Genomic DNA, 25701 nt, shown 5'->3' on the forward strand with positions numbered 1-25701 from the left:
GTTAATATTGTGATAACATACTCCGATATTGGAACGATTCTCTAGGGTTTGGGTGAACTGTATAATTTCTCTCATTTCCTGCTTTTTAGAAATTGATAAAATAATTTTTCAGCGGTTCCGGATTCAAATAAATAGAAATGAAAAGTTTGGACTCGATAAAATCATTTTGATTGAACTTTAAAACAAATATAACATGAGTTAACACTTTGCTTGGATAGTGTCGCTGCTGAACTGGAAAAGTGTGAAACTCATTAGCATTAACTTGATTTTCTATGGGTATAAATAAAAATGATTTATGAAATGAAATAATAGCGCTTCTAATAAACTAAAAATCATAATAATTAAAATTACCGATAGTTCAACTTATTGTGATGTCCGGCAAGTCCGACGACATCTGTACACAGAGCACCTTTTGCGGATGTCGTTATGGACGGCATTGTAATCAGATGTAGTCGAGCGGTTGTCGTCCATGGACGATATTCGTAGTGAAAGCATTAATTTTTTTTTTTCAAAATCTATCATTATTAGGCCGACATTCTAAATATCGGTTTTGAAATAGTATTCCCCCCAATTTTAAATGTTATCGAGTTTTGCTCGAAATACCAGAGTTAATTCATTTTCCTCGCAATGAATACAACAAGAAACCTTGTTTATTAACAGAAAATACCCTGGCAATAATTTGGACTTAAATCATAAACAATGGAACAGCTTAACTATGGCATAATAAACAACGTCGCGTACAGTGGCCAGAAAATAATTTCATTCACATCGACCGGGTTATTAGTTTCCGAATATTATATTCAATTAGCTTTGAAACTATCGGAATAACGCCGTGCGGCATTGTTGTATTATTTGCATATCCTCTACACATGAGCCCCGCGAGGGGGAAGGTTGGAGGGTTGGGGGTTGAGGGCGCTATTCAGCACGTCGGAGGTGCATATGTGCGCCAAACATCGGGGCTAATAATGGAATAGTATTGAAACACCACAATATAATGCAATGGACGTTTCTATAATAGATTGTCACTGATAACGTATACGTCGAATACAAAACAATGTGAAATTGTACTATGGATGCGGCCACCGGATTGAATCTTGCACACCGTAATTATTTTATATTGAATAAATGATTAATGGTATATGAATTTATTGGTAAATGTAATACGTATGGTAACACAATGTTTATAGGTGAATCAGTTAATAGTTGAATCGTTAAATTTTAATTTAGTTTGCTAACTTTTATGATTATTATTACAAATTAAACTGGTCAGGTTAATAAAAACAAATGCCATACATTTTTATATTTTTGTGAATGGTGACAATTTTAATATATTTATACAGTTGGAAAGAGTCCATTACAAAATAATACATTTTTACGACGGTGATAAAGCAAGTTGCACATTTATTTAGCCTTAACCACTCGTCTTTCGTCGGACTTATCACGCCCTGAGCACCGGACTTCTGTCGGCCTACCTATTCAATGCTCTTAAATATTTTATCATAAATAATACATTTTCCAATATGTATATACATTGAAAATACTAATTTAACTGAATCATTAAGCTTTAGCTCGTATTTTATTTTTGTGTATATTATCAATCACCCTTACACGTTTTGTTCGGGAGGCAATAGCCCTTAATAGCTTGGCTATATTTTCTAATAAATTAATTAAGGTGCTTTTAATATCTATATAATTTTATATCCAGTTTATTATATCAAAAAATCTATCTATTACCTCTCTAGTTCTGAATTTCCAATTGACAGTATGAGTGGTATAAGCAATTCCGTTCTGCGGTACAATGCGTTTCCGTGTTAAACGCTGTTGTACGTTGTATGTCAAATTGAATAAAGCCATCGATACGATGAAAGGCAATTTGTTTATATTTTGTTGTATAGGGGTTTTGTGACAGAATTGCATATATATACAGATTACATCGTCCGCATTTCCACGGTTATTTTATTTACGAAATACAATATTTGATATGATCGATGGTTTTAAAAAGTCATGATATGACAGCCAATGACTAATATACATGCAGAGAATAAATTTAAAATACAATACTGCGGCTTGGCACGATATAGCAGTTTTAAAATATGGACAGTTTGGCACTGATATTATCACATTTGTATTTGACTATCTGAAACTTCGGAATTGATACGTTTTTTAGGAAATATTACGATTGCTTTACTAATTAATATTATTGAAAATTATTCATAAAATTTTAATTACGTACCTTTTGAACTACAGATGTCATTTCGCGCACGAGTTACCACTATGGTTATTCCTTGCAGCGAGAGCACAAACGATCTATAAGTTATTAAAAAAAGTTTAATTGGAAATGATATTATAAAATTCTAATTGTCCAGTTTGAATTAAAATTCCTTTTGAAATTAATTTTACTTGTAACGTATTGTGAACTATCACATTTAACTTCAATAATAACCTTAATCAAGCTACGTTGAACTTCTGTGCGTTATCAACAATACCCTTAATGAGTGTACAAGTTCTGAGAATCAAAAAAAACCAACTTCCATAGTTCCATAGTACAAATATAACTAGTACAATGTATGTATATGAAATGTGTATATTGTTACATATCCGTCGACTAGACCGATGTCTGGATCGCGCTAACCACAACTTACAGAAAGGGCTGTAGCCACAGGGAACTTCAAACATGACCGCTACAATGCGACCTCAATGGGACAGGGGCGGATTTAAAATAAGAGGTCAAAGTTTTCCGAAACGCCATAAAGGACCTACCTCTTGGTAAGCCTCCAATGGACATGGGGACACATTAATTGAAACAATCTAACTCCTGCCACCAAATTTTAAAGAAATAGGCCAGTGATCCTAACCCTCTTGCGTCCATTAACCTTATAAGCAAGTAATCAATTTTTTGTCCCAAAGTTGTCTATATCATTTTATAAAGAAGCCGTCTTCAATTATGTTATCAAATATTTCATAGAATTCCATTTGATAAAGATATCAAGGAAGCGATCAAAAATACAAGTGTATCAACAATTTATCAAAGCATCTATTCTAACAGCTTTGAAACAAGCCTAATCCAATATTTCGGGTGCATAATTTAACTGGTACATATCACCTTTATCTAAGTTTTTTTATCCTAAACGTGTCTCAGAAGCACTTAGATATCGTTCGATGCTATCTGGTCGTATCAAATCTTCTATTATGGTCCATTTGTATACAGTCCAAACCGGGCTTTCTCGTGATAAGGAATGGTTATTGCCAGTGGAATAAATAAACGACAATTGAATAGAGAAATTTTCTTGAAAAGACTACATCTATTAGTTCATGCTAATGGAACTATTGCTATTGGAAGACAAGAATGCATTTAATAAGAAATATACGTCTGGAACCGCAATTCGTCATGGATTTCAATTATGCGTTGTCAATTCGTGAAGTTCTTGGGCGCCAGTTAAAAAATCTCATTCTTAATAAACGTTACTAAAGTTCTTGGTGCTGAAAGAAATGTTATGACTACCGTGTCGACAAAGACATTACGTTATTCTCGAATGAGTGATTATTTCTCATTTCAGATTCTTGTACACGTAGGTAAGAAGTTGACTGACGTGGTAAGAGAAGTTAATGGTCACGCACAAAAATATAAGAAAAACATAAAATATTTTAAATATATTTTTTCATAATGTACCCATGTTAATAGATGCTATTAACAAATATCTGTTAGTAAAAAAAATATTATAGAGATATTCCATTACCAAATTCCTCTCTCCTTAAACGGCTTCATTCAATTTAATTTTCTCTCAATTAGAGACTTCAAAAAATATTTTTCAAATAATTATTCCCCACACCGTCGAGTGCCGTGTGTGAAGTTATTTTACGCTTTTTACCAATATTAGTCGTGGTGGTGTTCATTTGTTTACACGGCGCTTCAACAAAGACTTCGAAGAACTTGTTTTCTACATCCACCGGTAGTAAATGTCCAATTATCACATGTATAAAACTATTGTGCCGTCCGATTGAGAAATACCGGGAAGTTGGAAAGCATATTTATACAAAACATTTGATAAAACTGTGTTGCTCGGCGAAGATTTTTAATGGTTGTTATTATAACGGTATATGTCTACTTTATGAAATATTGTATTTGTCGATGTATTAACACCGAACCAACAGTTTGAATATAAATTCTAATTATCAGGATTTCTCGATGCACTTGGAATTTTAGGTTTATTAGTACAGTATAACGGCAGAGTAAATTATATTCACGGGTTCTTAGGTTAACTCATTTTCGTATGAAATTGAACATATAAATGCAATTTATTGTTGAATATGCAATTGGTGTAAATTACTTCGTCATATAGTACATGCTCATTTTCTTAGCAAATAGAATTGAAAATCATAAAATAAGTTTTAATAATGGTACATGATAAATGAAACTTGTACTTAATATAGTAATTAAATGGGATATTACAAACTTTAGTGCTTGTCTGGATATTCATCAATTTTATCTCTAAAATTAAATAATCAATTATAATGCCATCCCTTTTTTATATTGCTCACAGTTCAAAGTCATTGTTTTATCTAACAAATTCCAGAATAAATTGAATTAAAAAAATAAAAATAGAATATCTAGTACTAGTAATATCTAATATTATCTAGTTTCTTTGCTTTTTATTTAATTTTTTTTATCAGAATACAATATCCTAGAAGCTATTTGGCTAAATTCATTCACTCACACCCATAAAGTCACATATGAAATTTTTGTGCTAAGTTTAGATATATCAATAGGAGTCCCTCCAACGAGTGCTTCAACAATTCTGATAATTACTCTAAATATGTGGTAATGCTATATAATGGTCTTGAATATTGTTTTTTGGAAACTTCTTTTTCAGTCTTCTTGGCACTGTTTATTTCAAAATTCAATATGACATTCATATGTTTAAAACGTTCACTTACTTTTTAGTTTTGTTTTTTCATACCCACGTTAAAATTATATGCATTAACGCGTGAAACCACTTATTTCATTAAAATAAGATTTGATATCAGTATCAAATTGAAATAAATTATAAACTATTACTACAGACTTCTGTTTCTTATACGTCTTGTCTCAGATTAGATCTCGACGTTCGATCTTGATTAATGTATCATTCCAAACACCTAGATTTGATTTGGATCACATCAATAAAACTTGATTATAAAATGAAGACTATAGATTTCTAAGTTATTGTTTTGTTTGATGCATTTTCATTAGTAAGGCAATTTAAAGCATTTATCAGAATGTCGTCTCTCTGCTAATGTATTTTCTACAATTGCATCGTGCACCTATGTAACAATATTTGTTACTCTAACAGTACATTAACTTTCCGCGATCCCGTATAACTCTCAAAATTCCGTGCAAATAAACTGCAACAGAGCTTAATTTGAGTTAGAGTTAAGTAGAAACTTATTCCAAACTACGGGCTGAGCATCGGAAAGCCCTGACTGGCACCGTATTTGTACTGTGACTGAAGTATTCTCCTCAATCGTTTATATAGGTATATCCAAGGTAAATGTATAAACGCAAATTCAGGTCCTAAGCTTTCCATGTATATCCTAGATGAAATGTGAGAATACACTATGAACAATGACTGTAACATGTTTCATGAATAGTTCACTAAATTGCGTATAATTTGCACAGCAAAATGTTTTGGGCGCTAGATAAATAGTACCAGAGTGGTTTCGGGTGAATTTATATAAATTTATATGAGACTGATGTGAATGAAAACTTTTAAGCTGATAATTTATTGTTTGAAATTGAAATTCCGAATATTTGTGATAACGTGACACAAAACAAATAGGTCGACAATTCATACAATTTATTGCTAGTCGTGTTTTTGTTTTAAAATTATTCTGTATTCGATTATAATTACTGGGAAATTTTCATAGAGCAAATGTTTATTGAGTTTTCAATCAAATGTAATTAATTTTCAATTCGTGCTGGAAAAAAATAAATATGTAAAATACTAAAATTATTTGTACAATGTAACATTACAATAGAAGCATTATATGGACGCCTATGATAAATGTTGGCTTAAATATACAAAAAAATTTTACAAATGACTTGTTTAATCTATGTAACATTCAAGTAACAATATGAAATCACTGAATCTTCCTAATATAATCAACTAAAGGGCAATTGTCTAGTAACGCCATGTTACGCTTCTTTCTTGGTACTGCAAACTGTCTATTTTACCAAAGAATTGGTCCCTAAATGCACTTAAAAGAAAAATTGGATCAATGTTCCTTCTGATTATCCATTTATCAACAAACACCAAAATAACTGATCAATTTTTTTTTCTGATTAACAGCTGAACTTCCAACTATGAATTTCCAATAACAATATGTGTGCACATCAAATCAGCAGATATAGATTTGTATGAATGTCCTTAAATCCTAATTAATTTGTACACATTTTTTTAATATGGCGCTCAAAAAACAATGTATAAAAGTACTCAATCAAGCACATAATGGACTTCCAAAAATAGTCATCATCAATCGACCGTATCTTAAGTTTTTTTATATTTATTTCAGCAATTAAATTAAAATCAATGTTGAATCCTCAATGAATCACCAATCGTTTATTGTAATGATTTATTGATTTACCATTGTATTCGTCCGTCACGCCCGTTTGCAAAACTCGCTTAATCATCTTCGATTAACAAAATTTGCAAAGGCAACACTAAAGAACAAAAGCAAGTGACATATTAATTTTAATGTCCCAGTTGCGATTTGCATTTGTTATCGACTGTCACCGACTGTGAATGTCTGCCTTGCCTCGCCTTTGTTAGCTAAGTTCTTCATTTTTTTTCTTGAGGCAATGTTTCGCAATAGATAACATCTGAAATCTTTTGTTCTGGATTTTAATAGCACGATGACATTCCTTAATGTCCCGTTAAACGGCGGTCTGCGGTAGCTTTTATGTCAAATTCGTAATTAGCGGAGTGCCCACGCTATGTTGCTTTTAAATCTTTAATAGGGTTGCCATACTTTCCAATGGGAGGGTGACTAATATAAAATACAAACACGCGAAAACCGTGTCCGGAATTTTAATATCGTAAAAATTTGTGTCACGGTTATAATATTCATATGCGAGGTAAAAACATGCTTTGTAATGCAGGAATATTAATCAAAAAATTAAGGGCACCAGGCAGAAATTTTAATTCAACCCTCTGTGGGTCCGCGTAACTTTTAGGTCACACTCTGAATTTTTTGATATTTTACCAAATAAATATATAAACCCTATTTGAGATGACACATAGATCTTAGAATTTAAATTAATCACAATCATCACAAAACTCTAAAAAAAATCGTCACATTATTAACGGATGCCTCAATTCTATAACGTTGTAAAGGCAACTAATATCAATATTAATTACTTGTGCTAGGCTTTTCTGCCTGAAATATTATTTTCATTTACAGAAGTGGGGTCATTATAGGCTGCTGTGACTTGGAAGTGATGTAATTGATTAACAACAAAAAATTATTTAAACAGTACAGTACAGTACAGATTTTTGTTTTCCCTATTTTTATGTAAAAAAAACGGCCCTTAGATGGTTCGCTAGAAATTTAATTGATTATATGATTGCGTTACCAAGAGTGCTATAAAATAAAATTGAATTCCGATGAAACAAAGAAAATTTAATCCCGACAAATGTAATATATTTTATGGACATGAAGCAACAGTTTTTCAAATCAAATAACATTTCACAAGCAATCACAGTATTTATTGTTACTTTACGATACTTTGAAGCAACAGTAATCAACAATTACAAAATATATGACTTTAGACAGAAAACTAATATTTTTTCCAATTATTATTTAGAAACACTGAACGATCTCTATCCACGTCCAGAAAGGAGTGTTCATTTCTCGCAGTTTTTACAGTCATCAGTTCTAACTGAATAGCTTCTGTGATGTTTTAAAGGAAATGAAGTGATAAACTTTCTGCTTTTGCCATTCGTCTGATAAATATCTGTGGTTTTTCTTCAAAACATTTCTGCAATTTAAAAAATATGCTGGGAATAGAAAGAATAAAGACGAATACTTTTGCATGGTGGATTTTAGTTAATGGCTCTTTTTAATTATGCTTAATAGGGTAAATATTTTATATAAAAACCCTTTTGAAATTGTAAATGAAACGAGCCATTAAAATAAATAAATGTCATTATATGATGTTTAACGGTAATTAAAATGTTGAATATCTAAATGGTAGAGATTAATTATTCTTTGCGTCTTTTGAATATATTTTCAGCTTTTTATGTGTTTTTATGAGTTTAAAATGTATATTAGTATATATCATTTAAACAAAATATAAATGTATACTGATTCTTGATAAAAAATTTGTATGCAATTCGCTGTATTCGTTTACTTTGCCTCAGTGCTGGAGTAATTTCCTTGCAAAATAAGTATAACATGCCTGTTAATCTTATATGAATAATAAATCGAGACATTTCGCTTATCATTTAATTGAATTAAATTCTCATAAAACTAATCTCCCATCATTTTTTATGAGAATTTCTCCAGTCATTCCTGGCCTTAATGAACGCATTAATATTATTTGATTACCATTTAAACAAACAGGCGGGACCAAGGTTGTACTCAAAAATCTCGTATCAAACAATCGCCCTCGTATTATTTTTAGGTAAAAAAAATATATCTGCCCGATCATCACTTTCATTTCCCGACAGTGAATATTTTAGCTTCACGACATCGCATTTTATAACGTGCTAGATTGTATTGTGCCGATAAGTAGGGATGAAAAAATAACTAAAAATCGATTTTAACTCGATGGATAAGGGTTTAGATAAAGACAATATCGAAACCAAAACCTACCATTCGTACGTTTAATTAAAAAAAATTTATAGCATAATAACTCATTGCAAAGTAACCATTGATGTCCTATGCTTTCTCAATCAAGAATTTAGGAACCAAATCATTTTGATTTAAATTAAATTCAGCGAATTTTTCCATGTTTAAAAATTTCAACAATGCATCAATAACAAATCTAGTTATTTCTTCCATCATCGATCTTTTTCGACATTTTTTTCATCCCTAAACCTACCCACTCATCATTTGGTATTCAGGAGCGTTTTAGAAACAGCCCTGGAGAGGAAGTGTAGGAATGGTGTGCTGCGAAAATATCAGGGAAATTAAAAACTTATCGCAAATCTTGAAAAGTCGACAGTAAAAGCATGCCGGTGAATAAAAAATGCAAAAGATAGAGAGAAAAAATTGGCCCGGATGAGATACTAGTCGAAGAGCAAGATGCCAATAATAGATGTATTTATGTAAATGAGGAATATGATGATAAAGTATAGGTATTATTGTGGTGATTTATAGAAGATTATTGAATATTTGTTTATGTATTTTGATTTTGAATGGGGGAGGAAAATTTGATTTATTGTGGCTTAGTAGAAGTCTTGGCTTCATAAGACCTACTAATTACCAAATGATATTTGCATTAACATCACATGATATATTACACTTATTTAATGATTTCACATTACTGCTCATTATATAACATATTACTTCTACTTATCTCAAGTGTGTTTTTTACTTCGACTGTAATAATAATTTTTAGCCAAGAACTCCGACAATCAAACGCATTAAAAATGACGGGCGCATATTTACTAAATGTTTCCTTTGTGCTGTTGTCTGTTCCCGTCCATTTGCCTTTCGAATCAAAAAACCAAAAAATCAAAGAAAAAAAATAGTCAAATACAATGAAGCGGACAGACAGACCACTAAACGTCCATTTAAGAATTAAGAGCCTCTTTCCGCTCTTTAAATTCACACACATACTGAGAAATGACCGAGCTTCAACAATGGAACACTTTAGGTTTGTTAGTTTGTAACATGGAACAGTAAGTCCTTCTGTGGTTGTGTACTTTTAGAGGTAAATTTTAGGTTCTTTTATGTATTTAAGGTAACAATATATCATCTAATTACTTTAACTTTTTAACTTCAACTTGTAAATGTGAAAAACATGTTATATTGATTTACTGAATTATTTTTAATGTATATTTAATTTGTTTCCCACAAGTTGATTCCGAACCGATTTCATCCGCACCGTCTCTTCCAATAAAGTTTACAATACAGTTATTTGATTTGTATCAGGAATATAAAAAGAAACCATCTTAACTCATGTTTAATTAAAATGGCAAACGACCGATAATTAACAATCAAGTCCCTTTTAAGTGTCCATAAAAATTTGTACACATTTCAATTAAAAGAAGATCTTTCCAAGCGGAGATATTTATATGACATCGGGTTTCTCATTAAATCGTCTGGTGACCGGATTGAACAGAACATTACATTCGGTAATGTTAATTCGAGTTACATTAGTTTTGTTTCCCACAAGTGATTTGTATTCAAATTAAAGCAGTAATTAATATAAATCTTGCGGTAAACGAGTGCTGACTTTGTGGCCGTGAGCGATGCCTCTAAATATAGATAGGTCCCGGTTGATGTTTCACGTGTTTTCAAAATATATGTACTGGAAACTACTGACAGAGTCGTCTCTCATAAATTAGTTTACATAGAAACTGTCGCATACTAATAAATCTTCGAAAGCACGACTTCGAGAATGCATCTTTTGATAGATTGGTTTTTACATATTTTGAGAATTTGTTACTTTTGAAAATAAAAATCCGTCCTGTTCATTTCCTATTCTAACCCTTTTAACTGTCCATTTCGGAGTAATATGATATTCCCAATGTTTTTTTTTCTTGAAAGCACACATTTGTTTGACGACTGACCGATGTTATTTTTAAACATGGTAAAAAGGATTTGGGAAATATATCGTATTTTAAAATCAATAAAACTGATTTTATGTTTCAACCATGTTATATGTAGAAAAAATCATCAGGTTTTAAAGAAAGTATAAGGTTTTATGAATGTTATTTCAATTTCATGTAATTTTATATATACCAAAATATATTTTAGTCTGTAATATGCAAATCTGAACATCTAAATAAGATTTAAGTTCCAGACACAATGTATATGCTATGATATTCGTCAAAGTAACTGCATTTGCATATAACCAATAGTGTTAGTCAGAGGGCTCACAAACCTCCCAGATGAACATATTCGCGTAAATCATAAAAATATTACAAAATGCTGGAATTTTGATAAGATTGTACTTAAGCAAAACGTACTGTGTATCAAAATTATTTTAAAAAATCATATGTATGTTCAAAATTTTGTAAAACTGATTGGTGCGTGACGTGACACCAAAAAAATCTAAAAAAATCAACTTTTTTAAAGAATCTTTTCGTAGTATGTTTGTATTATCATATTTGATCAATTACTAAAACATCAATGATTTACCAATGTTTCCATTACATTTCCAGACCTAAGTCTATTCCCCTGGTCGAAGTTGTGTGCATCAAGAGGAACACTAAGGCGATTATATGAAAACGTGATTTCCGATACAAAATAACACTGTGCGTCCGCTATTAGTAATATATTCAATTGTATACAGACATTGTACAACAATGCATATTATTCAAAGTTTCGAGAATAGTTATTCTTTTTATAGAACCAAAATCATTAGCATGGCTCCGTACGAGTGAATCATGTGTTTTTGGGAAGTCGTTTGTATGGAAATGATTAATTAATCAGCGAGAAGATACAAAACGTGCAAAGTATTGAATAAGTTTAATTATTCGTATATAACAATAGATAATAAAAATTTCCTTCAAATCAACAATTAGCACTTATAATTTTAAATGGGTACGTTAATCCTTTTGTGTTTCTACTATAATTTATGTCTTCGTATTTTCGATTGAAATGTTTTTTATGCCCCCATAAAACTTTTCACGTTCTTAAGTTTGTGTCAGTATAACTAATTCTAAGCCACAACATTGGTATCATTTAGAACATTCAAAGCGATTAAATAATACTTTTTTCAACTGCGACCTAATGCTTGGAGCGTGCTTCTTCCAAAAAACAGAAACCATAAGTTCCACAATTTGAATAAAAATACTCTGACTCGGTTTTTATGCGGTTACTTTACAACATAGATTAAATGAAAGCCTTTATCCTGCATAGAAAATAGAATAAAAGTTTAGGTCATAAAAGTTTTATAGCAAACTTTAAAATTAACGCTTATATAAAGGGAGTGTTGAATTCTATAAACATGCAGTAATTCTATATGTTCTTTTGTTATCAAATGGCATTTGCCAAATTTTGTCCAGCATGACAAATTTGTCCTTTGTGCCAGGATACAATATACCAACTGTATTATGATTGTCCCCTGCATTTAATGGTGCGGGTACATTTAAAATTTATTGTGCATAAAATCATTCAAGACAATTTACCCTGATGCAGTTACAATGGGATTAGGAACAAACAATAAGAGATTCGAGCTAATTTTGGCAAAATGATTGTACTTCCTTGTCGATAACAATTTATTGAAAAATTATTCTGTAAATAGGAAACCAGATGATATAGTTGATATTTGATGTAGTTATTGCTGTATGTTGTAATCATAAACATATGGACTTAAAAAAGTTAAAAAAATGACAGTTTTTGACACGAATTTCCAAAATTATTTTAAAATTAGATTATTATGCAGATCAAATTTAATAAGTAAAATATAGTCGAGATTTGAATAATTTCAAAAACACTCGATTCGTATTAGTGGGAGACATGCTAATTAGTTTTTGGCAAAGGCAGATGATACGGGGGCAAAAGTGTCAAAAATGATAATACATTTTTGAGAAAACGCAGTGGCCGATTTGAATGATTCTAAAATCATTTTATTTGTATTGATGAACCAGAAACTGATTGAATTTTTGGGAAGGCAGGTCCAGAGGTTTCGGGGATCCAATAACAAAAGTGTAAAAATGCCATTTGGGAGTCAAAAATGACCAATAGGCATATTCTCATCAAATAATCAGATTTTTATAGAGTTGATTGCATTCAAAATAAATCAAAATTTCAAACAAATTCTGAAAAAAAAACATTTTTTTCAAAATTTTCAAAAAAATGTTAGAACTTTTTTTTTGAATTACGGTACAAGAAATACCAGCAATTTGCCTTAAAGCGCGATGCCTTGCTTAACATTTAGATTGTTATCGTTTTACAGCAGAAAAGTGGAGGCGCCTTAAAGAGGAGGTTGACAAAAAAACACGAAATATGACGTTGGCAAGGGGGGTCCTAGTAAGATATCAGGTGTATTTACTTTTTTATCTAATTTAAAAAAATCAAAAAATTTTCAGAAACATTTCAAAATTTTTGATTTTTTCTAAGATCTAAAAATACACGTGATATTTTGTAGGGGAGGGGGGTAATTTTAAAGATCATCAAGTATCATGAAGGGGGGGGATCCTTAGAAATCGCTGACGTGATTAATAGACGCCCCCTAGACTTTAAGTAAAACATAGCTAGATATGTGATTTGGTGCGCTTTAGAGATTTGGATTGATCATTGGTCAGGTTGTGTCTAAATTACCATTTTCCGGAATATATAGAGTCTATTATCAATCATTTATCTCATATTGGTCAGCTCGGCCCATCCCTGCCCGATGTACATATTAAATTTCAATCACGCGGCGACAGTTTAAAACGCCATCAGTCAAATCTCACGAGTGATAGAAATCTCATCGAGCTGCACACGAGTACGAGTATCGAGTACCCATAACTCATTTTGTCTTTAGTCTCGTCCTTTGGCGATGCGCGTCGAAAAGAAACAATGCGAAAAACGAACGAAAAGAATAGAATATTTATTATTCCATCGATCTTTTATTCATGACGACGAAAGCAAGTGAAAACTCGCACTGGAACAGAATCGAAATCGACTTTGTCTTTTATTTAAATCGGGTACGCTGTGATTTCACAGGACTGACAATGAAACAATTGGTTTTAGATGTCATTGGGAGGACAGTGAATTTGCAGATGGTTGATTGATTTTTTAAAATCGTATATACTTGAAAATTTTGAGTTATTTCTAAATAGCTCAAGTAAAAATCGCCTCTCTTGCAACTATAGCATATATAATAATAATATATAATAATAAAAATGCCAGCAACTACTTCGAGTATAGATTATTAATCATAACTGGACTGGGCAACTACTGGGTTGCCATACATTCAAGATTCATATATTAAGAAAATTCAAAACAATTACTAGATGTCCTAAAAGTGCGGCAGATTGTAATTAAAATAAAAAAAAATCTAAAAAAAGCTATAAAAATGTAGTATTCGATTACTAAATCATATATGATCTCACAAATTTTATCATATGTATTTTTATGAGATCTTTCATTGCAATTACAAAAATTATCATTTCCATAGTAAATCAATTATTATTTATTGGTTTAAACCTATAGTAATAGTGTTATTACTCAGGCTTCTGACTAACAAAGAGAACTTCAGGTTTACTCTTTTGGGATTGTGATGAAAATTTGCATGGTGATAGAGTTGATAGTCAAATCCGAAACCTTAAAATATTATAGGATAAGAAGTTCAGTTTAAAAAAATATGTAAGTTTTGAAAAATAGACCGCGCGCAATACAGATTTTGATATTAACATTCAAATCCCATAATCGTATAATTAATCTTTTGATAATATTCGTTTAACCCTAAAATTATAGTTATATAACACTTAAAATCTTTACAAATGGCACAAATATTAAATTTTTAATTATTGCACATTGCAAAGTTATATTATTGATAAAATTAGCCTCTATGAAAGTAAATGCCTTTAAATAAAAATTATTATATTTGGAATCAGAATTACCAAATGTAATTTTATATATGATTTTTTAGAAATTTTATTACTTTTTGATCCTACAAAATCTTTGATTTTAATATGACAAATTTCTTTGACAAATAAATTTCGCATAATACCTGTATCACGTCGGGGTCACCAATTATATAGTTTGATGTGATATTTACTTTATAAATGATTAAAAACACGATTTGACTTTGATCAAGATTTAATTTGATGAGAAAATATGAATATGTAAAACTTTTATATGATCAGAACAATATTTTAATGACAAATATAACAAGAGATGATTACGTTTACTGAGATCACTTTTGGCTATATGTCAGGGGACGCCATAAATGAATTATAATTAAATAACTCTAAAATTTATTACTAAAAAATTCAAAGATATTGACGAATTTTGTTTAATTAAAATTTATAAATCTCTAAAGATAAAAACACTTGAAATTAATACGAATTACACACTTTATTGAAAAATATTTGAAAAAAAAAATAATATCTAAAATAAGAATGTGTACTTAATTATATTTTTTTATATGAATTTGAAAAATTCTTCATATAACTACATAATTGAGCATTAGGTGATTCTGAAATTTATCATTAAGTATATTTATGGATGTATCTAACACTTGAAATTATTATAAAACTACAAACATTAAATTGCTTATTATTGGACTTTAGATCTTAAACTGATCTAAATTTATCAAGTTAGTCTTAAATTTGTGTAAACGTGATTTTGATAATAATCTTTTTTTCTTGTTTTGTTTCAGATGGAATGGACTGGAATTTGTTCAGGATATCGGTGAGTGCCAAAACAATTTTACCATTTCTAATATGCATATTGGGCTCAAATTACTAATCTTCATACGGTTGCATGATAGTACCAATTGTACTCTCAAAACGTGATTCCTTCGAATAATTTTGATATCCCAGTGCATTTCTGGGAACGTAATACGGTAAATCTAGCATAAGCTTAGAAATGCGTACTTTCTTTGTCTATGTAAAGCGAAACATTTGACTCTTTGTAGTTAGACGGTTGTAGAGACAAGGGACGGTTACAGCAAGGATATTACATGTTAGGAGAACAATAGAAAAACGAAACAAAAGGTTATACGGCGCCATTAAGGATGTTGTATGTTGTATATAGTATTTCAAAGTCGCGTATTGCGGGTGGTCATGCGCGTCATATTGTCGGCTTTAAAAATTTTGAGGAATACTTATTAAAAAGAAATGTTATAAAGACAGCAAAATCGACAGCAATAGATAACTAGTGGGGTGTATGGCATCGTGCCTTAAGGCAAATTGCTGGAACTTCCGGTACCGTAACGAAATGTTCGAGGAATACTGAATGTTTTCAAATTTTATCATCAATATTGTAGCATTTTCTTATGTTTATAAGAATTATATAAACTGAATTGCAAAGTTGAAATTATTTGTTTAAAGTATATTCGAACTTCAGACGGAATTAAAAATAAAATCTGAATTATTTTCGAAATACAAAAAAAAGTGTCTTTAAAAAAAATCCAAAATCAATTATTTTGTTTAAACAAGCAGAAAGTTCTTTAAATTATTTAATTCAAACGCTTAGTTCTCTCAAAGTCTGCCATTTTTTGCACAGTTAGCTCTGTATCTTCGAAATGGCTGGGCCTGCCTATGCCAAAAACTAATAACCACTTCTCCCAATCATTACCAATTGAATGTTTTTAGATCATTCAAATCGGATGCTCCGTTCTCTCAAAAACTCGATTTCTATTTTCTGCACTCTTTGCTCTTTATCTCCGTAACTGCTGGACCTGCATTTGCGAAAAACTAATCTGCACATCTCCCTATCAATATGAATCGAATGTTTTTTGAACCATTCAAATCGGTTGATCCGTGCGCCCGAAAACGTGAACGAAAAATTGTATCCATACATACACACAGACATCCATTTTTTCTTAGGTGTGCCAAAATGTTCAGAAACCTTCAAAACGTCGAGAAATGCAAAAATTTTCAATTTTGATTTTTGAACGATAACAATAACTTACCCTACGGGAAGGTAATAACTTACTTCCAATAAAAAATATCTAACTGATGGGTAAACGTTATTTTTGTTCTAGCAATCATCATATTAGTGATAATAAAAACTAAATATTTTTGTTTAACCAAAGGCTGTTTTATCTCACTCATAATATTTTACAAAATTTTTTTGTTCAGAAAAAATTTTAAATTAATTATTCTATAATTGCCACTTGAATAAATATCAAGTAAAATAATAATAGAGTAATTAGATGATTTATAGAGTTTGTTCTTTCCATTTTCAAGCTGGCGAAAACGAATCAACAGAGAAAGTTTGCAACTATAATTTATTTTATACTTATTTATCTTGTGGCTTGTCTTTCAATCTTTTTTCTATGTTGCAATAGTCATCAATAGAATTATCAATCAAACTCAATTTCCAAGTACTATTAATAATCTATTTCCTACTCTACCAAGGCAAATATACAAATCTCTCCCGTTATTATTCATACTGTTATACTATACATCTTCATTAACAATTGCCAGCGTACCTACAGCAATTCTCGAAGCAATAAAAACAATCTTTACACAATTTTTTCTCGTAAATCTTTTGACAAGTCTCGAAAGAAAGTCTCGACGACACATGTGCAATAAAAACATACACAATAACTGTCCGAGCCACCGAGACCACCGTCAACGACACAAGATTTCAGTGCTGATTAGTGTGTTGAAATAATTAATTAATAATTATGTTTTTACATACAAAGACGCTATAAATTTTCAGAAAGCAGACACAGCTCACGGGAATGTTTTTAATTATCACATTTTTATTCTTTGGAGCTTGTCGTCCGGCCGTCGAGTAATGTTATGATATTCTACATGAATTATTATTATGTGTGAAACGGTGGCGTATTGCATGATTTATGCACATATACTAACCGAGAAAATGATAATGAGACGGTGATAATTGTTAATTCGTATGCGGATGCATATTTTTGTTTAAGAAGCGCATATATAAATAATTAAGCTTGAATAAATTTCATAGAATCTATTCGGAACATGGCTTAAGACTCCGCCACAAAAGGTACGTCTTGAATAGTCCAATTTAAATTCAGTTGCATATTATACAAGGCATATGTAAATATTTTCCTAATAATTAAATATTTTTTTCAATTTGAATAATGTTTTAATTATTATCACGCCACCGTTTTATTTCTGTTAGTGGTGCTTATTAAGTGGGTATCCTGGTCTAGAATTCTAAAAACAACAATTTCTTTCTTTTCGCATATTGTTGAACTTTAACTATTCAAGAATATTTGTACAAGAGTAGCTGTTTGATCGCGATAATCCTCCTCTACCATGTCCTTCCTCCGCGAAACTTCAAATGCATTCTTCTCGAAAATATTTTATTTTATTTACTTAAATCTTCACAAAGCCTTCTTTATATATTTCTCATCATTATGAACTACGCTCATCCCCAAATTCCGATTTTTATTATTTTTAAAAAATTTGAGAATATAAAATAACTATTCTTTTTGTCAAAAACAAATTCTTTAACTTGCCCGTAGCTCATACAATTGCGACATTATTCTAGATTAATAATATATTCACATAATTTTCTTCAGATTATTTAAAAGCAGGGCAAAAATCATGAGTCTAATGCCAGTTTTTTGAAACCCTCCACTTCATCACTAGATTTCAAAAACGGTTTGTCTTTTTAGGGTATTTGAAAAATTGCATAAAATTGATGCTTCTAGACCAGAATACCCCTCGACTAGATGAGATACTCGTAAATTACTGAAATGATCAAATTTTTGTCCAAAAATACAAGAAAATATTGTACATAATATGTTAAATAAGTCATAAAATCAATTGTCATTTTTTTCCAAGTTTGTTTTCTAATTCTCAGCAGGTGTTTTTAAGTAATTTATTTGCCAAACAAAAAACTCTATTCACTATTTCAACCATGACGACGTTTACTTAAAGCTTCCGATTTGTCAATATGCTAATATTGATAGAAAAAAAAACTCGTCCGACTAACGCAAGCCAAAATCAATAAATCTAATCCACATAAAAAGATCTTCTGTTTATTCAATTTAATCGGAAAACTACTGTTAGAAATTATATCGCTTTCTAAATAGGTACACAAAATAATCTCTCATAAACCACGTACAGTGCAGTTTAAATATTAATAGAGGCCATTAACATACCTGGAATGAAGTAAAATTAGCATTCAGAAATCGTCGAACTAAAAACTTATAAAAAATTGTCGTAAAATATAGAAAGTTTGTAGCAGTTTTTTAATTAACTCGAAACGCGCGAATATCACGAAGGGCCATAAAGATATAAAAGACAAATTATGCAGTTTTTATTTGCTAGTTTTCTTTGAATGTTACTTTTTAAATGCCCGCATGTGAATAAAGCAATACGAATAATTAAAATATAGTAGTCTGGCAATTTCTTTGAACATAATTTAATTAGAGTTTCACCGGTGGAATAATATGTCTTAGTTAAATATTAACTGAAAGTTCGAGAGAAAATGTAATAAATAGGTGTTCTTTCATCCAAAGAAATATTGCAAATCATGATTGTGTTTATAACCAAAGTCTTTACTTTTTCAAGTGATTTAAGATCAAGTGACTTATAATCACCATCTTCTTATAAGTGCATTTATTCTTGATGAATTCCATGCACATTTGAATGCAGTTCGAGTTAAGTTAAAACAATTTACTTTAAAACAATAAATAGATTGAGCATCGTAGACTAAACAGCTAATCCACAACAAACAAGGATTATTTAAATAAGACCGATGCAGGCGCATAGAGGTGCTGGCACCTAAATGACTATAAACATACAATGACCCAAACCATGTGGGCTGTATTATCTTAAAAAAATAATCTCTCTTTGCTATGTCATGACCGATGTCTTTATTCGTTTACAATCTTAGTTTTTTATCTGAGCCGTCAGCAAAGTCTCGGGGTTATGCGTCGACATGGAATAAAAATAAGGAATAAAAGCATTTAGCAAATTGTACATCATTCTTCATGTCCCATACGAGGCACAAGGCAAACTTTGTTCGGCGACATTGGTAATTAATAATAAATCAGTGACAGAATCATCAATAACACGGTCTGTTCACAGTTCATGTCATGCGAATGACAGAAATGCTCATTTGGATACATTCATCTAGAAATGATGCAGGAAATAAACTATCTAGCATTTATTAATATTCGAAAGCAGAGATAATTTCAAATATTTAGTTTATTCCAGGCAAAGAGTTGCATTAAAATGATGTGGGTAAATCATATTAACACTAGCATTAACCAAAATCTTTTTTTAAGATTTTTGTTTTTTAAACGATTTTTTTATTATGAAAATGATATAAAGTGAAATGAAGTATTTCACCAGTTTGCAATCCTTAAATTTAATCCTTATTAAATGCGCCAATACATTTTAGTACAATTCTTTTAAAGCAGGTCCTCTCAAAGTCGACCAATTTTGAAAATTTTAAATTCACAGTTTAACAAAAAGTCTTGATTCTTGAAAACTTAGGGCAATTGTGCCATTATTTTTTACTGTTACAGTCTTAGAAATGTTATTTGCGATTAGGGCTCTAAAGTTTAAATGAGCAACATCAATGAAAATTAACTACAATAACCAAAATATAGTCACGGTTTGATTAAAGCCTAAAAGGGTTAAGCCTGAAAGCTCATAATTTTCAAATTACTTGAGAATTTTTTTTTTCTAATTTTTTTCATGATCGTTGCGATCAATATTATTAACCCGTTTTGGCTTGACGTTGAGTTCTGGGACACGCTGTATATAATAGATCTATTAATATTTAAAAATTTAAAAACGCTCATATTTTTCAAACTTCTTGAAATATTTTCTAATTTTTTTCATGATTGCTATGATCAATGTTATAATCCCCTTTTTGCCTGACGTTGAGTTTTGGGACACTCTGTATATATAATGGAGTTATTGGTATTTATAAAAATCAATTTAAAATTAATTTATTGGATATAGTTTGTCGTGTTCTTTGTCGAAAATCGTTAACCTGTAAATTTTGACCCTGTTACATTTGGCGTATAATTTTAATACATTTATAAAAATTAGTATATTATATAGTTACAAAATATTTTTTTCAATAAAAATACAAAAAGTTCCATTCAATTACCATATTTTTCTCCGCTTTCATTTACTAAAAATGTATCATAGAAAGGTCAAATGTTATCGAGCATTCAATTAAAACTCGTATATCAATTTTAAATTAATAAGGCGCCTTCTGTGTAAAATTCCATGCGAGAAAACATAATTAATTTTTATGTGCATAATGATATGAAAGAACAGAGTTATAGCTTTGTTTTTGTCCATTGGCTCTTTTTTTGTGCCTAACACTCTCTCTGTTCCTTACTTGTGGTAAAGCCCTGTTTTCACAAAAAAGGATAAAGAAATATTGATAAATACATAAAATCGTAATTGTAATTGTAATTACTGAATTGTATAAAATAATTATTGCTATAAATATTGGAAACAGGTGTGCCGGGTGCGATAGCTTATAATCTTATAACTTGTTTATGTGACTCATGAGTAATATATGTACCCAATCAGTAATTTATGTTTACAATTGTTCGACTTTAGAAATTCCACATTATTCATTATAAATATATACCAAAATCAATCTATTACTACAATGACATTATAAGACTATTTCTATTTTTAATTCTTCCAAATCTGGTTACCGTTGAAGTGTGAAATAACCTCAACTAGAGAGAATTGAGACTACGTCTGAGACCTTTCGCATGATCATTATCTCTGTTTTTATTGCCCCCTTATGAAAAGCATGTGTGTGTATAATATTCTCTCCTTGTTGTTGGATACGCAGAATTTCTGTGAGTAACTTAACCGCGAGAACTAACCATCACCAAGAACCTGGTTTTGATGCATCTGCCTACTGCTTTTAGAAATGAGGTTCTGAAGCAGGTTCCAATATTGATAAATTAATTTGTAAATGAAACTGTAATTAAATTATTATGGTAAATTGATTACTTTATGAAGAATTTGCATATATGATAATAAGAAAAAAAAAATTACAATGTTGATTGATTATATTACAGACGTTAAGGCAAAGCATCATGGTCAATATTTTTTATATGGAAGGTATTTTTATATAATAATTAATAATTTGATATACACAAAAAACTATTATAACTTATATTTTTTTAAGTAAATATATATCTACTATTGTATCTTATCTATCAAATTTTAAAAATTGTACCCAAAAATATTCAAACTCTATATTGGGTTAAGTTACATCAACTCCCTAATCCAAAACTTGTTTGGCAACATATATTTACGTATTCTAGTCTGGTTTCCAAAAATATGATAAAATCATCTGTTTTTGATATATTGTGCTCGGTTTAAAAATTTACATATATAATTATAGACAAATAATGAATGTTAATTAAGAAATTAAAACAAACTATTATCATATTTATGATATATGTAAGATATGTTTTATACAAAGATTAATAGTTTGGAATATAAGGACTTAGTTAAACTTCTGATCTGAACCATCAACTACTTTTGTGTTTTAGCCGAGAAAAATGTTACCTAAAATATATAAAAATAATCTGTTCATGATATTTTATATTAGAGTTGAGAATTTACTTATATGATAATGAACAAAAAATCTATTTCTTCTATACATATGTCTATATCTATAAATTGTTTTTCGTCTGCAAAATATTCATAATAATATAGAAACCAATACGTCAAATTATTAATTAGAAAATTACAATTAGTAAAGTACACGTTTCGACACTAAATATGTGTCATCGGGAAAATAACCTGAAAATGTAAAAATGATAGGAACTCAAAATCATCGTCACAAAATTATAGCACATTTTTTACTGTTTTCGATCATCTGTTGTATTTTAGCCATACTAACAAATGTCTCCAAAAATACTTAAAAATCATGTGTTCTTAATATTCTACATTGGGTTTTGAATTGACTGGTATTTTTTAAATTATACATTTCCTGTGAGAAAAGTTCACAAAACACCCGCATTCAAGTTTTACTAACTAGCAATTAATAAAATTGATAAAAATCTCTATCTATTAACATCTGTTCTTCGGATGCCAATTAGTGCATGGACTATCGACAAATTTTTCTGTTTCACATGTTTTTAAGAATTTTTATTTTATATTATCAAAGTTATCACAATTCTTCTCTGTACACAGAAAGCTTTATTCATATAATAAATGTCCCATATAGTTGAAGCTTATCATCTCAGCACAGTGGTCATATTCATAAGATTGATGAGAACATGTTTAGAGAAATTTTGACCATTGACCATCCCGTTCATTTATTCTGAACGCAATGACCATGTGAAATTCGTACGGAAAACTGATTGATAGATGAATTGTAAGAATTGTAGTTTTGAAGATATGCGGGAACCGTTACAAATTTTAGGATGCGTATATTTTATATCATTAATAATAAACACTTGGCAAAAGATACTAAATTAATCGCTATTGTAGTAATAGAATGTATAGGGAAAAAATTGCTGAACAAATAGTGTTCGATGAGACAGCGTTTGATTTTACAAAAAAGCTATTAATAATGCTAATTTAAAAGATACATAGGCGAGACATGAAATTTCATTATTCGTATAGTATAATGAATGAAATCATTCATACAAAACGGGCGCTAAAATAACTCAAACAACTACGTAGGAGGTCCATGTTTTGACTCTTTATTAAAAATCAAATACATTAAAATTTTCCATGGTTAAATTCTTCGTGTCTAAGCATATACTATAAGGTGCGACATTTTTTGGTAATTGAAAAGAGAAAACCCAAATATTAAAAATTTGAAAAAATATCGATAATTATTGTACTAAATTACAATCTGAAATGATAAAAAAAATTAAGTATGGGTAGTATAGGTAGTTTTCGTTGTTAAAAATATCAAGAATTTAACATTCATATTAAAATTTACTTAGGTACTAATTTTTTTACCCTCTCAGCTCAAACTGTATTTTTATTTACATTTTTAATTTTATGCATAACATAGCAACGTGTAATCAGGTACAGATAGTATATAATAATGTCTTTTTGCATATATTTATTGCCGATCAAAGTTTACTTTATTTGTTAATACAATATGCTGGTCTATATGTATTCAAAGAGTATACCTCCAATGAGACATCTCTTTTTTATTTTTTTTACATATATAATGGATGTTAGAATAGATTCTTTTATGTGATAAAAATGATGATTGAATCAAATTTCCCGATAACTTTTTTCTAATTGATTTTGCAGATTAAATAAAATTTAAACTCGTACATGAATTGCAAAGAATAAATTTATCATTTCTGAAACAAATGTCTGTGAAAAATAATATTCAAAATTTGAATTTTTATTTTATTTTGTTCCACAAAGAAACTTGTTATTTCATTATTTCTGTTTTCGGTTTGGATCTGTCCACAATGGCAAAGGAAATTCAAATGAAGGTTTCGTCCACTACCAAGGGATATATTTGGATTATTAATAAACGGGTACCCGCACTGTCCCGTTACTCTAGGGAGAAAGCTACTAAAATCATTTATATGTCTATGGTCGTATGTATTATGGGCTTTAAACGGAAGGACTTGGGATTTTCTATTAATATTTTAAAAGATGACTTGGCAGTCAGTTTTCGTATTTACCGAAACATATTTTGAATAAATTATAAGTCTTAGGAAACTTGTAATAGCTAGGATTAACTGTATTTAATTACTAAATGGGAAAGGGTTTTGTTGTCGTGACTAATATTACTGATTTAATTATTAGGGAGTAATATAAAGATTTGAGTCCTTTATATACATATATATTTTTATCACCATAACCCGTTTATCCTCGGACTTTTTTCTTGCCATCAATTTTCTCTGTCAGTTTTGCATTTTCCGCCTCTTTACCAAACTATTATGCTCTTGATAGCGACACTATCGCGCCGGGGGTCGTAATATGCACTTTTTTCACTTCAGTTTTTGACTACCCTGTTGGCAATTCTCCAGGTTCTATATTAGGATGTAATGTATAAATGTACGAATTTTATAGTCTGGAATATATAGAGAACATATATAGTAATCGCTACCGAGAATTTACTGAATCACGCGGATAGTGAATAGTTAAATGTTTAGTGGTTATGAGATGGTAATAAAGTTTAATTAAGATGTTACATCAATAAAATGCATTTAAATTTCTGTGAAAATATTAAATTATTATTACAGAACTATTAGTCGCTACCAATCACTGATCTGCCTAAACTACTATTTTTTATATTAGGACCTATTTAACAAATTTTTGAAACAGCAGCATGTTTAATGTCAAATGTCAATACATGCTGACAAAATAAAGACGTCGTTGTAAAGAAATCGATCCGATTCTAGAGGGCAAGTTTTATGTTTGCGCTTGTATTAGTCATTTTTTTCGTATTTATTTTTCGTGCATGTTGTATCTTTCCCTTAAAAAGTTTGCCTAATGTGTTTCAACACAAACGTATCAATATTTATTTTTATATCCGAAAGCACACTCGCCTGGCATACATCATGTCTCTGAAGGAAACACTGAAATTATTTCAATGTTTATTGGTTTCTTCCTGTGTTTACAGAATCTTCCATACAGGGGCTTAACAATTTTACTCTTGTAAAATATAAGTAGTACTAGTGGTTATTATTCTGCTAAATATCAGCACATGGCTATTATCAACGTTAACCATAAACATGAAATTAATAATAATGTTAAAAGTTTCTTGTGTTTATATACAATTAGCAGAACCACTCAAAGCAAATCCATCAACGTACATGTTGTTTTTAAATTTAATATTAAGTAATTTAGTTATCTCGTATATATGCGCTTTCAAAATCCGTGTGAATATTCGTTGCAGCGGAAGATATTAATGATGGAA

Source organism: Ctenocephalides felis, unplaced genomic scaffold (assembly GCF_003426905.1).
Source record: "Ctenocephalides felis isolate EL2017-DRISC unplaced genomic scaffold, ASM342690v1 CF-g0.4_SCAFFOLD_01170, whole genome shotgun sequence".
Taxonomy (NCBI): Eukaryota; Metazoa; Arthropoda; class Insecta; order Siphonaptera; family Pulicidae; genus Ctenocephalides; species Ctenocephalides felis.